We start from the raw sequence: 15,416 nt of genomic DNA, 5'->3' as shown, positions 1-15,416 counted from the left end.
GCACTCCAATATTTTTCAAAGATATTATCATGACTAGCCAATGAAGCACAGATTTTGAGGTGTTCCGAATCCATTTCTTGGTTAATTTATGCAAAATTTCAAATAATGCATTTCATTAAGTTAGAGGCAATGGCTCACATTATAACATATGGTTATGCCACTGTGCGCGCACCTTGTGTGTTACAAGCTCTAGTGGTGATGACGTTCTCCATTCATAATGCGATGCTGACCACATTTCCTGATGGTTGAAAGCCCACTTCTCCAACAATGCTGCCTACATTTCGTTCAGGGTGTTGGTCGAGCTTATCCCACAAGTGTTATAATAGGATTTAAGTGTTCACTGAGTGCTGCCCAGTCCAGAGTTAGTATCCTGATGTCACACAGCGAGGAGCTCACACAGAGTTTGTGTGCACTCGATGTGGGGCTCTGGCGTTTCGTCAGCCCACGCGAGCTGTGTGGATATAAAGGGAAAAGTTGAGACGATGTCAGGTGGAGTTCCAGGGTAGCTCAGTTGGCAGAGCGCTGCTACATTCAACCAGAGGTCCCGGGATCGATACCTGGCCCCGGAACAATTTTTCCCTTGAAATTATTCATTATAAAACTAATTCATATAATTTTTAATAGGTTTTATCCCCATATGATAGTAAACATGTATTGTATGTGTAGATTGTGTAGATAATACTGAGAGTATTGATATTGTAAAATGACAGTTTGTATCTGATGATGTTGAAATGCTCAACGAAAACATTCATACATCACACAACTTATGTAAAGGTTAACACCTAACAAAATATATAAAGTAGTAAAGTCAACGACTGAAAAAAATAAATTTCTAACATAGCTCTTCTTGAGGTCAAATTGGCTTCCCGGAGTCTTTGTCTAACATTATTCTCAATCACAATGACGATGATTTCTGGCCTAGACCACAGTCGTGTGGAGATGTCGCAAGACACAGAGAATCAGTAACTGTTATCCCTGGTGGACATAAACCTACTACAGCCTGATTCCAGTCGTCTATGGTAAGTACCCAGTTCACAGAATCGCCACAGGGCACATTGAAAGACACACCGATGGCATTAGCTTCAAAACGAATGATTCATCTACCCACAACCAAAGCAACAGATCCAGCAAAATCTTTTCGAATAAGAGGCATCTTAACTTATCAAATTCGAAACAGTAACTAAAGAAAAATATTGACTTATGACAGAAAATGTGCCTGACACACAATGATAATTCATCAATAGGGGTTACTGCACCATTGTTTTATTGCTGGTCTCTGTTGTAAAACCATGAAGCACCAGTCTGGTAGAAAGTGGCTCATACCGAGACATCTTATCATCATATTCATCTCCAAAAATGTTGGATGCATCTTTCCTTACTCATAAAACATATTCAATTTAATAATACTCTCTCTAAATTGGTGGTTTATTGACGATGAATCGGTTTTTACACAGTGATCCACTTTTTTTTGCCGGTATGAAACAGTGGACACTCAATCTGTAATGCAACAGACTTCAAATAATGTTGTATCCAGTTCCTGAAATCGAAATAAGAAACAACATTCAGCCTTATTAATAAAATATCAGACAAGTGTTCAGTCCTTCACAGCACTCGATTGAATGCCTGTCCAGAGCAATAAGCTAACAGCTCGGATTCGTTACAAGTTTACTCATTTTAGCCTCAGACTGGAGTTGGAGAAATGTTGTAAGACTTACACATTCTGATAATTTGGCTTACCTCGAACATGCAGTGAATCAAACTGTACGGAGTGGCACCATAATGAGCTTTGTCCAGAACCCCACATAAAAGCTCACCATCTCGAATTATGACTTCTGCTTCTGACATTGTTTTCGGATCAGTAAACGGGGTTCCTCCAGCTTTCCACGATCGAGGTCTCTTCACTGCCCATGCCTATAGTGAAATGAAAGTACAAAGATAATCTTTAATGGGGGAAAACTAATTACTCATATATGAAGCAATTTGTTTCTAATATCTTAAAAAAACACCCTCTGATTAAGGTCCTAGCTGATATGTACTTCTATTATCAGGCAGCACATCTCACGTGACGATATGTGTCAGAGAAAGAACAATTATATGCATCTGAAGTCTGATTAGTGTAATATGTATCTAGTCAGCGATGTATGCAATGGAAGGGAAAAGGAACTGACCACCCTACCCCATTATCTCCTGGCTTAGTTACCTCATGAGTGATGCTTTATTGGTGTCACTTGTGAGGTTCAAACCTGTCTTTGGGCAGCTGACTAAACAATAACATCTTAGAAACTCGTATACAAACTATTTATTTTTTTACTTCTGTATTTTATTACTTAAAATTACTGTTCGTACAATATTAACATTTCAATAATTTATTAAACATTACATCAGCAGGAAGTTATATCTGCTCGCATAATTTGGGTCCCTGCATACTTTGCACACCTTAATTTTTTACAGATTATTTTGTTTTTGCTCTGCACTGATATTAAGTACGGTATGAGTTTTACTTTGTGTAAACATCGATTTTACTGTTTTTAATAGGTAGTTTGCCAGTTGCATCAAGGGTGCATCAATCAATTATCAATCGATTACCTACGGTGATCTAATTAATTATAGACTATTGAATTGATCATAGTTTATACATTACATTCACTATAATTACAATTAATTTAATTATTGCTAGACCAAGATTATGAAAACTTCTTATTGTTACAGAATTGAAATGACAGAACTTACCATACTCTCATACACTAGAATAAAAAAATTGAGATCAAGGCCTCCGAAAAAAAACGCGGATTTCAAAACATAATCACGAGAATATGAAATTCATATAAGAGAAATATGTAATCAGTGATTTACTAGTTATCGTACCATTGGCTCCAAACTATATAGATTTGATTATGCCTGAGTTTAGTGGATTTATAGGCAAGATGGAGAGTATAATTATAGCAGATGAATAAAGGCGAATTTCTTTGCCCAGACTCGTTGGTACTACATTTAAACTCTTGGTAACAGATAACATGTCGCATTGGAGAGCACTCTACTAGAAAATGGGTACATATGAATTCATAATCTTGCTGTATAACGATTCTCTCGAACATACTACTTCGAGATCCTCAATTGAAAAAAAGTCAATCATATATAAACCAATCAACCATGAGAGAAGTATTGCCTATCAAAATCGTTTTCATAACAAAGACGCTATGAAGGAAACCGTAAGTATACAGACTTCACAGACTGTACAGGAGACCTCAGCATGCGGAATTGGTAAGGTAATTTGACATACAAAACAAGCCAGGGGATTCGAAAAGTAATGGCAACACTACATTTATTTAGGTTTTTTTGACATTACACACTTCAAATACAGTCCCCTGCAGGGGCGAATGCTAGTCATGAAAGTTAGGCTTGCTCTTTTATTCATAGAGGAAGATCGGAGGATATAATAATTCATAAGTAATAAAAATAATCAGACCGACATAAATAATTTATTTTATAATTATGAAATCATTATGAGTCATGGATCATATTCGCTTATCAGATGTAGAAGTTTGATATGATATAACAAACATGGCCAACAAAACAGTTTATTTAGTTTTTTCGACCTGCCAACCAATGCACATTGTTGTATTGAGCTGCACTGAACGAGCGCACATATTCTCTGTAATGTCTGTCTTCTCTTGAATAGTCCTTCGGGAAAATGGATTTAATAATAAGGTTTCAATGACACACAATTCCGAACTCATTGCAATACTTCAAATTAGTGTTTAAGAATTAATAATACATGCAGCAGCTAACACATGCATTCCGCTCATACAATTACATTGCACAGCACATTCCCGCTGTCAATACTGCTCTGTGTAACGTTAAATAGGCGTTGGTGTAGCTCTCGGACCAGAGCTTCAAACAACACACAACAGAAGCATGTGCGCCTAGGACGGACCAAGGAGGAAGGACTCGTGCACGCATCATATTCTCGCTATTTCCACATCTTTCCTGTAGCTCCAAGAAACGAGCAAGCGTTGCGATACTTGCGGTGTGCAACCTGTGGATGGTATTACGCCTATACAGTATTCCAAAAATCAAAATAAATTTTAATGTAAGTAATCCCATTTTGAGAAATACACATTCTACGAAAATATTGGGCTTGCGCAGCAAGCATAGCATGCCCTGAGAAATCGCCCCTGGTCCCCTGCCACGTTGCCAAATCTTTGAAAGACGATGGATTTCATCTGCAGCATCATTTTGTGGAGCTCACTCTCACTGATCGATCTAAAGCTCTTCGGATGTCAACTGTTGATTGAACGCGAATGCCTCGCTTCCACCCAACTTGCAATAGTTCAGTGTGGTTGGACTACTCTCCCACAAGCTTCTTGTAATGCCATAAAGCGCTGAGTTGCATTTTTCCCTCTTGCAACTTATATTTTTATGATACATCTTTGTTCATATCTTATTGAACATTTTTAGGACGATATTACTTAATACAAATCAGAAACAGTCCCTGTATTCACAAAATATGGTTACTTAAAGACTTTTAATATTTCACATTTATATAACAATCACTCCTCCATTATGCACTAAAAATTCCGATGCTCACTGCTAGGAGTGCTGATTTACAGTGTTGTTGCCATTACTTATTGAATGCCCTAGTATATTTCTTTCATGTATATCTATACTAATAATAAATCTGTAGCAGAAATTTTTCTGGTAATTTTCGATTTTCCAAAAATAATTGATCCTAACATATATAATTAACCACCCTGAAACCGAAAATCGCATTTTTGAAATTTTTGTTTGTATATCTGTCTGTATGTTTGTTACCTTTTCGCGCGATAATGACTGAACCGATTTATATGAAAATTGGAATATAAATTAAGTTCGTTGTAACTTAGATTTTAGGCTATATGGCATTCAAAATACCTTATTTAAAAGGGGGGTTATAAGGGGGCCTGAATTAAATAAATCGAAATTTCTCGCTTTTTATTGATTTTTGTGAAAAATATTACATAACAGAAGTTTCTTTAAAAATGATTTCCGATAAGTTTTATTCTTTACAAAATTTTGATAGGACTGATATTTAATGAGATAAATGAGTTTTAAAATTAAAATAACGCCATCTAAGACGGTGCAATGAATTAAGAACAAATGACTTCGTCTATAAGGGGCCTTGGACAACAACAATCGAAACAGGGGCTTGGACATCAACAATCGAAAGCTATTAAACATAGCCTACAGAGAATGTTTCTGTGTTTGTATGAAGTAATATCGGAAGCTAAATTAACCGATTTGTATAATTAATTATTATTTCACCATTGGAAAGTGTAGTTTCTCTAGATGGACATAATGCTATAATGTTATTACAGTAACGTCTGAGTAAATCGAGGACAGGCAAGATTAAAATAGCTTCTTATGCACAGAAAATTTGATAGGCTATTTTGTACATTCGTTTTCTGTATTTCTTAAAATAATATTTATGTATACTCATTTTAATCTCAGAGAATTAACGAACAACGAGAGTGTATTGATTTAGTATGCAGTAATAGTACGTTAGCTTAGCAATCCATTATTTTATAATTCAAATTTTAACTATGCTCAATTGAATCGTGTTAAAATACATAAAATATATATGAAATAAATGCAATGTAAAAAAAATTGGGTAATGAGCGAAGCAGATTATTGCGCTGTTGTAAAAGTTGTTCCCTGGATCAAACTTCCCATTTTAATTATGTAATTACTTTATATTTATTTCTAACAGGTGCAGTGGAGCGCACGGGTACTGCTAGTCTATAATATAAAACTACTTCAATTATTTTACACTTTAGATTTAAATATTGTACATATATCGGTGGCGTGGTGTGAATATTATTACATGGTATTACTGGTGGACATTAATCAATACAATTTAACCCCTAAGTACGATATTACTATAACTTTATTTAGTTACTGTGACATTATAGACTACTTGTATTGAAGTTCGATTCGACGATTTTTCTGTAAGAAGAGATCTATGATAGGATCATTCAACATTGGCCCTTTCTTCGTGTTCAAGAAAAGAGATATTTCTACTGACATCAAGTATAGCCCATAGTCTATTCTTCCCTTAGGTATTTCATTGGTAAGCACCTATGTACATGCAGCAGAGCACATGCCGAACCTCCTGCAGGATGGCAGTATCAACAATTAGAACAGAAGATCAATGTAATGAAGACTGGCCTGCTGCTACAATGTATGAAAATTTAAAATCATGAATTCACGAAGCTGATAAAAAGCCTCTGGACCAGGGAGTGAGAAGTAAAAGAAATCTAATTGGATGACATGGAAAATTCTAGAGGCAACAGAAACGTAACAATGAACCTGTAACTCAAAATGTGGAGCTGATCTGGGCTGTTGCAGGAAGTGTATTAATTACTAAAGAATGGTAAAAACAGGAAAATTATGTTACAAGACAGAACATACTGTGGGATTTGGAAAATCAAGACATGCCTGGAAAACAGTTAGAAGAATCTGTGTCCCCAAGTCCTAACACCGAAAAGCAGAATTAAATAGGAAACCATTGCTCAGTGATCCAAAAAGACGAAAAAACCGGCAAAAATCAGAGAGGCAAAATTATTTACAAAAATCACTTCAAAACGATTTTTTAGAAAGAAGTGAAGAGTATTGCATGTTTTATAACCAATATAAACCATTTCATACTAGACTACAAGTCCTGTAAATTATAGGCTAGTACCACATTTTATTAATTTCATATTATTATCTATATATTAGTATACATTATTTTCATATTGCATGTTGCAATCCATTAACATACAGAGACTGCTTTTGGGTGGCTTAAACATTCCTTGCAATTTGAATAGATCAGTTTTCTCCGCTTCTGCATTTTCTTCTTCCTCATCGTCCTCCTCCTCTGAAGATGGAAGTTCTGTTGCTATTCTAGGAGATTCTGGTGCATTCATAAGATTAACGACATCAGTAGAGAGTGATCCCATAATTTCCTTGGAAAATGTCTGACAGAAGACATAAGGGGTCGGATGATAGCAGAAGCCTTCGAAAAATATTCTGATTTGTAGCAGTTATGGAAATTTTTTTGAAGTGATGTTCTTTGTATGATTTTATATTTTTGTTTGTTGCATCTTGAGCTTCATTTATCATCTGATCAATTGGAAGAAGGGCAGCAGAAATGGCCGCTGATCCATGTACAAGCACCTTGTGCAATGATGCTGGCATGTAGTACCAGAGGTACTTCTCTACAAAAATGTGCGCAGTTTGTATGGCACATTCTTCATAATCTCCCTCATTGATATCACAGCCACATGGCAGGTTCTAAAATTTGTGGAAAATCTTTCAATTGGGCACACAACAACCTGTGCAGCTCGATCTACACTGTAAGAAATGACCGAGCTTGTTCCCTCATGATCCCAGACTTCAGGTTGGTCCACAAGTAAGCCTAGTTCAACTCTTCATCCAACCTTTATGTGGGTTTTTCCTGTTTTCTATATTATTTTTGTCTCCTTGCCATCTTATTTGCCACTTCCTAACATCAAGACGACAAATTAAGAATAGATTTACATTTAAAAAGTCTAATCCGCGCATTAAGTGTAGGCAGGCCGAATTAGAGCAGGTTGGCAGTTTTTGTTTTCATTTTCACCTATTTTTCCTAGTTATTCATTTGTCAAGGGTTGGCTCCACAGATGTAACCTGATTCTATCAAAGAGGTATCGCTTATAGCACTGTAGGCCTTAACACTGATCATCATCATAACAAGAATGTGTCTGAAGGTACAGTCACGCGTCGCTACTTTTGCAGCGCTGCAGTACAAAAAAATGCGCAACTCTCATACTGTGACGTGTAAACAATGGTGCAACCCAAAAAGTAGCGGCTGCCGAACCTACTGCTCGTTACTTTTTCATAATGTACATAGCTTAAAAGTAGCGACGTGTGAACAGGGTTCTCAGGGTTGCAGCCGCAGCATTTTTGATATCGGTTTTCTTGAAACTTTTGCAGCGGTTGCGACCAGTGTTGCCACCCAAATGTGCCAATGATACTTCTATTGTTTGGATATATTTTAATGTTAGATGTGATGTAAATAAATGATTTGTAACAGTTACTAAATGTACAACACAGTCAGAGTATATTTGCTGATGATATAATTAATTTTTTTCTTATTTTTCATAGCGTAGTTTCAAACAAGAGGATTGCCAACATTGATTACGTGAATATGTTGGTTCTCATTTAAGTATATAGGCGTTTTTTTAATAGCTTTATAGTAAAAATAATGCTAATTTCTGAATACTAATTAGGACAGAAAAGCAAATAATAGATAAGTAAGCTATTGCATGAGTTTCATAATCCAAAACTCTAATGTGAACATACTCACAAAATGCATATTGAAAAGTCAACATGGATATGGAAACATGCAGCATGACTGCGGCTGAAAAAGTAGCGCCTTATGTGTGAACAGACTCGCAACATCCAGTTGCAACTTTTGCAGTATTCGGATTGCACAGCACAAAAAGTAGCGTGCAGCGTGCTACTTCTGGCTTATGTGTGAACACAACACGCAACTTTTGCAGCTGCAGTGCAAAAGTTGCACAGCAAAAGTAGCCTTAATATGGAGCTCTTGCCCTGTATTTTTAGTAACTATTGTTGACTATAGTGTAGATATCTGGTTTTCTACCTAGGCCATTTCTTCTTCTAATGACAAATCAGTTGTTTCCTTTTCCTACTGCCATTCGATTATCCCCTTATTGTCTACCTGGTGCCACCATCATTATTTTAGTACAAGTTCTTCTTTCTTCCTCGATCGCTTATTGACGTCATCCTTGCTTGCCGCTGCAGCTGTGCTGGTCGCTGGCCTCTCTTCCTGGTCGCTGTAATTCACGGACTGTTTCATTCCATTGCTTGCTATTCTTTCCTGTGTGATGACCTCTCCATCTTCTAATTTTTCAAATAGTTCTCCCTTCGTATATTTTACTGCAATGTTCCTTATCTCCTCTTTCAGGTCTCTTTCTTTCATTTCATCAACATCTGTCCCTATCTCTGCATGATTAAAATTTTCCAAACAGAATTCTACACCAAACATCTTCCTATTTATCTTTAAATTATATGCTATCTTGTATTTTAGTTTTTTGAATGAAGCTGCAATTTTGTGTGTCTACAAACACACAATAGCACATCCACAACATATACTTAATACGCAATTACAATTCAACAAACACACATTATTTGATCTAATAACACACAAAATACAAACAATCCCCACCACCATAAGAACCACAAACGACAGTGAACACTAAAAAGCAAGACCAGCTAAAGTCTCAGACATGACAGTACCACAGTCTACTAAATACAGTCGCGAAGCTTGAGGTGATTTTTTGCAAATCTCGCTATAAAGCGCTCCAAGCGGTTAGCAACTAGAAACAATAGACTGTCCACGGTCGACTTTGGATTTAGAGTGGACTGAGTCGTATTTCCATCGAGTGCTAGGTCGTTGCGTATTTCGCATTGATGCTCCTGAAGAAAAATCCTAACATCTATTTCTTATTTTACTTCTGGATGCAAAAAGTGGTTAATAAACAGCAGGAGGGAAGATCTAATGACAAAGAATGAAGCATATCTTTATAATAATATAAAGTTTTGCTCTCTTCATTTCGAAAACACACAATTTATGAATGAAAACAAAAATAAATTAATCTGGAATGCTGTTCCAACTTTATTTGATGTTTCAAATAAACCTGCAGCTGAGAAACAAAAGCTTTGCACTAATTCTACGTCTGTATCAGCTGATTCCTTGAATAATTCTGTGGTGTTTGGGTAAAGGGAGATAAGTCATAAAAATGAGTTCGGAGATAAATGAAAATTAAACTTGGAACCCTTATTACAAAAATTTTTCTACACAAATAAAACACATCAACTGCTACTATTCTTTGATTTTTGCACACTCACTTGTGTAATTTAACTTGTGTGTTCATCTGGGCAAACAAAATTCCACCTGGACAAAAAAAATAACTTATACTCCTTTACCCGAACACCACAGAATTGTACATTTTCAGACAACTTAGGCCTACTTTTTTTTTCAAAGGATATGTTTTTAATTATAGCTGTTAATTTTGTTGTTATTTTTATTTGTTATTTTACTAGAGACGTAGAAAAAGTAAGTCTGTTACAATAAAATTTATTGATCACGTTTTATTTCCAATTCTGGTGTGATTATTATTGCTTAACCTCATCCCACTTTGTTAACTACATAAGCCTACACTACAAGTACCAGTACACATAAGTTACTCCATTAATTCATATTTCCATTATTATTGTTATTATATTATTGTTGTAAAGGGGAAAGCAAATTAATATTTATTGGTTTCATAGTTCATTATCGCTATAATGTCAAATGAGTGAAATGATTATAGTAAATTTCAGTTCGTTTTGCACAACCAAAAATAATTTTAACCTATTTCTTGCAGGTATCGAGTTTATGATGGAATTTAATATACTTCATTAAAATAATAAATTAACTTTATCCATTTAATATTTCAATAATGGAAGGAAGGTGTTAATTTTTCCAAAAGAACACGACAACGAAAGTGTAACATTTTGTCATCTGCTATACTAAAAGCCAGGTTATGAACCAGCTAAACCGGAAGCAACGTTCTGTTGGTCTCTTTCTGAGCTCTGTTGCTACATAGTGGCGCGAGATTCAAAGCGTGTTCAGCGTTTATCACCAATATGTTTAAAATAACTACTGTATATAGTTCTCGATAACACTATCTACAATATTAGTAATTAAAATTACTGTTTTAAGAAAGCACGAGCTAATGACGCTGGTACGAAATGCGACTCGTAATGCACATGGTACTGCAAATGAACTGGCTACACTGTCTCCGTGATTCTGTTGCCAGATTTTCGTTAGCAGACGACATTTTCACGCGAGGTCCAATGAAAAGCTCCGTTCTCGTTTTCCCCTCCATCTCCCACACTCAACGTGTCATCGCTGCACAGGCTACTCCTCTAACCCGCACTTTCCTCTCGCCCTGCCAACTACTTCCTGTTTCGTCGGTTCATAACCTGGCTTTTAGTATAGGAGAGATCTGTGATGATGAGGCGATAGTAGCGATCCTAGTGTTTGCATTTTTACCACATATTGAGCTTCGCGACTGTATATAGTAGACTGTGACAGTACCATCTGTCAATAAGATATATTATTAAAGTTTTAAGTTTTAATAAAGTTTTATATTTTATAATAAGTGTTAAAGTGAACATCAGAGACAAGCAAAAACTATATCTGATGGAAATGGATGGATTGCAAAGGAGTTGCCTAGTTTCTGCATTACAATGAATTTGAAATTATGTAATAAGAGAAAAAATTAACCAAAAAGAATCAGTAGCTAAATGATTGCAAGGAAAAGCACTGCAGTAGTATCAAAGGATGCCAGAAGAGAAATGGTCAACGCAGATCTTGTCTTGGTCACAGCAAGGATGCAGGAAAGACGAAGACCTGCATCAGCTGAAGAGAAGGAATTGCCAAGGCAATACGGGAATGTAATCTTGATGAGGCCAATGGAGTGACAGAAGCGTCTGATGTCAAGCAATAAAAGGCAACCAGGGGCAAGTACAGTAACCACTAGAACATGATGGTGCACTGAGCACTTACAATGGACAGTACACGTACCTGGTCTGAGACTTTTGATGAGGAAGTGAGAGTCAGTGGGTGCTGTCCCTTAGGCACATTGTTTATAATTATTGTAGAAATTATTTGTTTCCCAGACCAAAGAAGAACTGGTTTCAATATGGCTGGTGACAACAGCTTGATCTCGCCCTTCTGATGCCCCAGTCCCTGGAAGACAAGCTGCTGGTACTCTTCTCTGCAACACAGATTCAATGTTTGTATGTAATGTACATTCCGCCTGCTAGTCTGTAGGCTACAATCGTATTAATGTTGAACTTCTGAAATAATAACATCAAAAATAAATACAATAAAACTTGTTCAAAGCAGGGGGGGGGGGGGGGAATTATTTTCCGCATTATACAAAATTTAAACACGTAACTATCTACTGTACTGTATCTCAAGGAGTCACGCCAGACAACACTCTAGCAGTAAGTTTAACTGTTCTTAGGTTTACATTTAATCTTTCGTGAAAATTACAACTGCCAAGCACTAATTTATATTACATGAACATTTTATCAATATGAGAATTAAACAGTATTCCACCATTAGCAAGAGAAATTGTGCATTGTAGAATAAAAGAAATTAGACCTTTACGAATATAGATTAAAAAATGAAAACAATGACATTTTAAGGAAGCAAAACTCCATGTAAGATAGAAGATAACATTACAGAGCATGCAGCAAATGTTCATCATCTGGTTTTTAATATATCACAGCACCTCAAACAAGATGTTAATATGGAATTAATTATACATCAAAGAATATGTGGAACATATGAAGAATATATAAAGACATTTTGAAAAGCACAAATGAGAATGTTATACCTATGCTGACTTGTGTGAGCTGCAACACAAAGAAAGGAAAAAGCTAATTAGGTGATAGAATAGGCCTATAACGCTTTTATATATACAAAACAAACAGAATTGCGTATTTTCCATTTACTTGAGTGTATATAAACAAACAGAAACAAGACTGGTACACAAATATTTTAAAAATGTCAACAGAGAGATACACCAAAATATTACTAGATTTCAAACTCATATGATACTGGCACCTTCTGGCCACATGGAAATTGAATTCTGTTGAAATAGGATACAGGCTTAAACCTCTCTTGAAGGAAGAAACAGGCTTAAAGCTATGAATTATATGCACTGATAACATCCTAGTCAAAGTAAGTTTAGGACAGTTTGACATCTTGAACAGTGGCGAAGCATGCATGCGCCATGCAATTGTTTTAATTTCTCTCAAGAAAGTTGGTGTGATTAGACATTATTCCTTATATTATTATTATTATTATTATTATTATTACACAGCATAAAGTTCTACTCTTTAACTTCCAAAATGTAATTCTGTAGATTTACCAGTATATTTATATTTGAAATCCACCCGCTGTTAATTTAGGCACTACGGGCCGTATTCACAGACATTTTTAGCACGGGTTTCCAGTGGATGATCAGCGTTTTTCGTATTCATAAACCAGTGTTAGCGATAGGATATGATTTGAATTCTGTACTAGTAACCAGTGGATAGCCGGGGCTAGCTTAGTACGCTCGTAGCGCGTGCTGCGAAATGTCTATGAATAGCACTCTACTAGTCTGTCCTGAGAAAATAGGCTATAATTTGCTTTTCCTCAAAGTTCATATGTTGGAAAGGTTTCAATTTATGTTTTCCAATGTAACAACACTTTGTCACAGTCACCCACGTTGACATTAAACAAAACAACAAAATACAACTCTATCTTCTCGATGATCTGAACGAAACTTGAACACTTGAGCTGTCACGAAATCATGCTACACTGAAAGCTAAATTGTAAAAGGTGCGGATCTTTGAATGGTGAATAAACTATGTCCATTTGCTGTTATGCTGAAAAATATCACTGTCAGAATAACCACAAAAACATATGGTCAAGCAGGCAGAAAACTGTGTGTCAGTCCGTCACTGTCGTATAGCATGCAGACTTACACTCTACTTTTACGGCATCCGAACTGACAGGTATTTCACCCTAACACATTCTTTGTCTGCTCAGCGCTTGTATGAGATCTGTGAACAGTAATACACCCTGAGGCTTCAGAAGGAATTTTTGTCGAATGCTGGATATAGGCCATATAAATTGCATGCAGTCTAACCTGATTAGATTTAAAGTGAATACAGCATTATTTAATATTTGCGCGGAAAATAAAACAAGAAAAATAAATATAATAATAATAATAATAATAATAATAATAATAATAATAATAATAATAATAATAATAATTCGAATTATAGGTACTGTGTTTTTAAAAATAATAATAGGGCATGCTCTGAATATTTGCCACTGATCTTGAAATGAAAACGAGAAAAGTGATATGTTTCACACTGACTCTAGGGAATTATTAGTTTACTCACTTTACAAAAAATCGTCCTCTAATAGACAGCAGTACTCCTGCCACAATATGGTCTTGAATCAAGCCACTCAATGGCGTTCCATCTTTTGGAACCAGGTACTGATTATTTACACTCACTGAAAATGAAACAAAATTCAGGAATGGAAGCCAAATGTATCTGTTTGAGACGAAAGAGCAGGTGCAATTCAAGCAAAATTTTAAGAACATAATTTCTTACAATCAGGGTCAGATTATTTACTGCGCACAAACTTTGCTTTTTTAATCTTTCAATTGACCATTACAAAATATACTAAACATGTTTCCTTGATTCATTCAAGGACATGCTACAGAGTCAATGGCATAGTTTGGTTGGTATCCAATTGAGAACTAAATCAACGAGTACTCTTGTCTGGTGTCATCTGCAGTATTTTCAGTTTGTGTATCGGTATACACAAGGATGTGTACTAATGAGATCTTAAACACTCTTACTCTTTCCTACAGTAAATCTTTAAGTTATCATGGTGATACATGTTACCAAGAGTTGAGACTGAAGCATAATAATAGAACTGGATACAGAATTTTGTCTTTATTCGTCATTATTTATGAACAATTAAATCTCCAATATAAGTTAATCTTTAAAATGGGACCAACAACTCTACTGTCTTAATCAATGGAAGTAACTTATGTTTTGCAATTTTATCCACTTAAAAAACTACTATATATGGGTTTGAACTCAGGATACATAGGTCCAAAGGTAATTCTGGTAACAAGAAAAGTGTTAAAATACATTTTATGATCAATTTCAATGAATACTTAGGTAATTAAATATAGAAAGTTTTAAAAAAATCTAATGTCACATATAGACACAAGCAATGTAATGCATAACACGTAATATAAAATGAATTTGTACAGATGTTGCATTAGCACACAGAGAATGTTATTGCAAATTACTGTCAGTTGAAGCAAACATGCCAAATATACAAGTATTCAAGTATGTGACATGGCAGTGAACAGTTTAATAGCCTTCCTGTGGATATAAAAAAATATAACTTACGAATATTTAGGGTCAAATTAAACAGGTACCTAAATTCTCACACCTTCTATTCTGTAGATGAATTCATGACATTCAACAATGCTGAATGTATATTTTTATCTTGTATTAAGTATTGATACTAACCCCTTGTGTTGTATTAGTATAATGTAAAACCCTTCTGTATATATAAGGGCATTCGAAAAATAATGGCAACATAGTTAGTGTTTCTCCCTAAATTTATTTAGGTTGCTTTTGGCATTACATACTTCAAATAAAGACCCCTGCCAGTCAACAGTACATTGACAAACCCTTGGAAGATGATGGACTCCATCTGCAGCATCATTTCTGGATCTCTTTTTCACTGATCA

General features: G+C 35.5%; 1 pseudogene; it reads right to left on the bottom strand.

Annotated features, from left to right (window-relative positions):
- Window positions 1-15,416, bottom strand: part of LOC138705731 (DNA-directed RNA polymerase I subunit RPA1-like) — a 105,788-nt pseudogene that overhangs the window by 69,829 nt on the left and 20,543 nt on the right.

This window comes from Periplaneta americana, chromosome 9, assembly GCF_040183065.1.
Source record: "Periplaneta americana isolate PAMFEO1 chromosome 9, P.americana_PAMFEO1_priV1, whole genome shotgun sequence".
Classification (NCBI taxonomy): domain Eukaryota; kingdom Metazoa; phylum Arthropoda; class Insecta; order Blattodea; family Blattidae; genus Periplaneta; species Periplaneta americana.
The sequence above is the reverse complement of the archived record's forward strand: the minus strand, read 5'-3'. Positions and strand labels throughout refer to the sequence as shown.